General features: G+C 33.7%; 1 pseudogene; it reads left to right on the top strand.

Moving 5' to 3' along the window:
• LOC111746391 overlaps positions 1–1,528 on the top strand; it is a 10,271-nt pseudogene extending 8,743 nt beyond the window's left edge.
• Positions 1,529–4,738: the final 3,210 nt, after the last annotated feature.

Here is a 4,738-nt window from a genome sequence, read left to right as displayed (position 1 = left end):
CCCCATGGGTTGTATTTTACAAGGTTTGCAACAACATTTCAAGAGAATTTTCCTCTAAGCACAAATAGTCTTTTTTCTTTTTAATTACGCAATAAATAGAACTATGCAAACGAAGCCATTGGTTTTAAAATACATGGCAATATAAAAGGCTTTTGTTTTCCCTTGCTTTGAGGAAATTCAATATAGTGTTTTAGCAAGGTTGGCAGGGGTGCCAATGGAGAGAAAAGGAGGCCCCCTTGCCCCAGTTTCAAGCTCTTGAAACTGAACTAGTATTCTAGGCCGTCTACAATGTGTGGCAGTTACTCCCTTAACTTAGAATACTTTACATAGATAAAGAGAGCTTTTTTAAAAAAAATAATATTCCTTTAATGTATTTAAAAGAAGTGTTTTCATAATATGTATGGGAAATAGAAATATGATGGAAACAATTCATATCACACTGAGACTTCAGGCTGCTTGTGCCAAATTCTCCATGTCCCAAAACACAGTAGTTCCCAGCAGTTGGCTGTAAGATGATAATTCCAGACCTCAATGACACCATGAAAGGAAACTACAAAGTGAGTGTCATTATTTTGTTGCACTCTCTGTTAAAAAACGACATGCAGATTGCCTCTCCGAATCTGGTTCACTGTCAAATGACTCATTATCCTTAGCTATTATGCTAACACATGTCTACGCAAGCATGAAAGAGCTAGGAAATCATGGTGATAACAAAGAGCAAAATAGTTTAATTTTAAAAAATAGATAGTGACATCTATTTCTTTGTATAGAACTAAGTTTAGGTCATTACATCTAAAATCGTAGCATCATCTAAGGTACTCTGTAAATAACTGCAAGTTCAGAAGCTAGTACTGTGTAGGTGGTCGTTCACAACTCTCTGTACAAAGGAGAAGGATGAAAACATCGTAGGTGAGTATTTAATAACGCAAGATAAAACAGGTGACTTTTCTCTCTGAAAATACTGTCAGCATTCCTGCTGCTCCAGCATCAGAAGAGTGAGTCAGTCCGCGAGGAGTCCCAACATACAGCATTAGTATCTTATAAAAACCGACTAGAACATCATAGGAATGGAGAACTTTCTTCTAGATATGTGAAGATATTTAACATGGGTGAATGAATATGTAGGATTTCCCAGCAATCATCCCATGTGTGGAATAACTTTTTTAAGCATATCAATATAGATTCTAAGAATGCTCATATTTTTGATGGGAATGATATAGATTTACAAACAGAATGCGATGCATTTGAAAAGAAAATAAAAGAAGCTGGAGGAATAGATCTATTTGTTGGAGGTAATGATCCTCGTGATAGGTACGCACGAGGCATTCACCCTGTACAAAGCCGTGGAGGAAGGAGTCAGTCACTTGTGGACTGCTTCACACTTCCAGCAGCATCCCTAAACTATTTTTGTACATAATGAAGATGCTACTCTAGATCTAAGACTTAAAACTGTGAACTACTTAAATATTTAATACATGGGCACAGTAAACTTGTGGATACACTACATACTATGATAGAAGAAAATTGAAGGAGATTGCAACAAAATTCTGTTTGAATGAACAGAACACTATAAGTAAATGAATTTCAGCTATGCAATAGGATAAAACAGGGGAGTTTTTAACACTGTCATTTTTCAAAGTCCAATATGTACACATTCCATATTTAGAATGTGTCTATTTTACAGTAGAGCTTAGGAAAAGTAGTTGGCTCTCACGACCGATCAGCTGTTTATTATAAATACACATCTTATTTACAAATAAACTTTGTTATACATAGCCAGACTATAAAACAGCACAGTAATAAAATATCTGCCTGTGTAGAAACATTTTAAAATTATTTTAAAGATGGAGATTCTTCACATCAAGTACAATCCAAGGCCTGGCTCCAGCAGCACAATATACATAGATCTATATTTTTTTAATTATATAAAGATACTCCAAGCCTTTCAAGTATTAATCAACTATCATTGCAAACTTTAATTTTGAAATGATATCTTTATCTTTTTTCTGCATTATGCACAAGTTTTTATACACTAAATTGCCTTAGTTATTTTCCTGCTGTAGCATTCTACTACATATCATTGGAAGTTTGAAGAGAAGACAATGCCAAAAAGTACAGTGTATATATATATACATACATACATCCATGTATGTTTATATATATATATATAGTGCATATTTTGGTATACTTTCTTTTTTAGTACTTTTTTAAGAAATATGCTTTTATATATATTTAATGACTTGGGTTCATGCCTTTTGTGTGTGTGTGTGAGTGTGTGTGTGTGTGTGTGCGCGCGCGTAGGCTACTATGAGCTTTATACTAATTGCACATTAAGAAAATTCTTTTGAAGAAAATTTTCTAATTATTGTTAAACTTTATAAATGATTTGTCTTATTTCTTATATTTAAAAAACATCTAAAAGGATTAGATGAAGTAGATATAAAAGTAATTACTGTAAACCATTTTAGATTGCTATAGCAATTTACATCCTAAATTGCAAATAAAAATATATTGTTTTCTACCTCTAACTCAAATAAAGCGCATAATAAACAAATTGCTGGCTGGAAGATCTTAGTGTGTGCTGTGGAATGATTTAGACAAGTACCCAAAGCCATCCGCAATCTCCATCCCCTTGCTGGCAATGTTCCGTTCTGTCCCTAGAGGGCATCATGTGAATACTGGGCAGAGAGAGCCAAGGGCTCTATTAGTAAGTACATGTCTCTTGCTCTAGGTTGCTTTCTCTTGGTAGGAAGAGTATGAGTGGAGATCAGAGCCAGGAGTTGGTTACCACAGCACTTTTATGGAAATTCAAGTATTTTAATGATGCCCCTGACTGTTTAGCTCCCAGATGAGCCTGAGCTTAACATCGTCCTAGTTGGGAACAGAATGTAATTACAATGGAATGATTGTTTTTAGAGGTTGCTGGCAAAATGGACAAAAACAGAGTTAAGGGGTGTCTTTTGTGTTTGAAGCAGTTCATGCAACAAAAATCAGACTAAGCATGGGGTCAGGAGACCTGGTTCTATTCTTAGCTTTACAATAACTGAGCTATGAGTAACTGTACAAACTAAGAGGGAGAACAAGTTCCATATACATGTAGAAGCTTTGCTTTGGCTTTTATTATACATGTTCAATTTAAGAATGACTCATATTTCTTTAACTTTGCTGTTATAATTATGAAAAGATATATATCATTTAAATATTCATTAGATATTTGGTTAGAAAGAATATATTCATACTTCTTATGCATTGTATGTTTAAAGATTTAACTCCAGTTAGTATTTAACAATGTAATGTTAATATAATTCAGATTTACCTAATTTTTAATCTAGCAAAGAAGAGAAAGCAATGGCTGAGGTCATTGTAGAAATTTGTAAAATTTTGCATATTTGGTTCAATATTTCTTAGAGTTTCTCCTAAAAGCAAGCATGCAATGCCTCAAGATAAAAATGACCACATTTCCAGAGATAGAATTTTATATGGGAAAAACCTACATTGTTGAATTGTTCAAAATATAAGAGAAAATATATGTGAAGCAGCTGATATTTAATAAATGGTCTTTTTAAAAAATAACATTCTTTTACAAGTGATGGCTGCAGTTGAAGTAGCTGTCTCTAGCTCATAAGTCTAACCTAAAAACAACAGGACCATCTCATGTTAAGGAAGATAATGTCATGTCTCTAAGGAAGAAAAATCCTGCTCCAAAGAACAACAAAGAGTTATATAGATCTTAACTCTGGGTCTCTTGAAGAGGCTACAAAAGAAGCATTCAGTTGCATGACATAGAGCAAAGCTTCATAAATATCTTCCTTAGTTAACACCTACCTTTCCTATTCTTTTCTGCAATGTCAATTGCTCTAACTTCTTTAATCATTCTCCTTAAAACACTCATCCTTCCAGCCTTTCTTTTCAATTTTCTTGCTTCTCACTTTCTTTCCTTGCATAGTTCCATGAGGACACTGTGAAATCTGCTCTCTAGTAACTCACTGATGGGAAAGTAAATTGGCATAATCTTGCTTGAAGGCAATTTGGCAGTGGATTTCAAAGCTTAGAAACTAGAAATGAGGCATAACTTTGACTCAACAATTGTGCTTTTAAGAGCTTGTTTATGAAAACAATCAAAGTTAGCCAAAAAGGAGGTTTATCACCACATTATTTAAAATAACAAAAATCTGAAGAGCACTTTATTACCCAAAATAAGGGTATAAACAGAATATGCTATAAACATAGGATAAAATACTATGCAGCTGCTAAAAATATTGTTAAATAAGACTTAATAGTATACAAAATTGTTTATGATATATTTTTTTTTAAAAAAGAACACATACATATGTAGAATCCATATAGATATGTTTTAAAACCTGAAAAAAATATATAACAAAAACTTTCCAGTAATTCCTCCAGAATGGTAATCTAATCCATGGTATTTATTTTCTTCTCTGTATTTTTCTGTACATTCTAAATTTTCTATAATAAACATGTAGTACTTTTGTAATTAAGAAAAAATATATTTCTTTTTTTTTTTAAGCCAGGCCTTTCTCAGTTGACTGTCTAAATATGATAATGACATGTATTTAAGAGAAAGTTTGCAACATGCTGCAATTGTGTTCAGATCACACTTGCTGCTGCAGATGTATGTGAGCCATTTGTAACCCTTGGCTCTGGAGCTCAGCACAGTTTCCTCTCCTTCGGCAGCATGCAGTCCAAGGAGGAGCGCCTCAGTGGGCTGGCCCTGAGC

This window comes from Pteropus vampyrus, unplaced genomic scaffold, assembly GCF_000151845.1.
Source record: "Pteropus vampyrus isolate Shadow unplaced genomic scaffold, Pvam_2.0 Scaffold186, whole genome shotgun sequence".
Lineage (NCBI taxonomy): Eukaryota > Metazoa > Chordata > Mammalia > Chiroptera > Pteropodidae > Pteropus > Pteropus vampyrus.
Note: the sequence above shows the minus strand (reverse complement) of the source record. Positions and strands in the feature narration are given on the sequence as shown.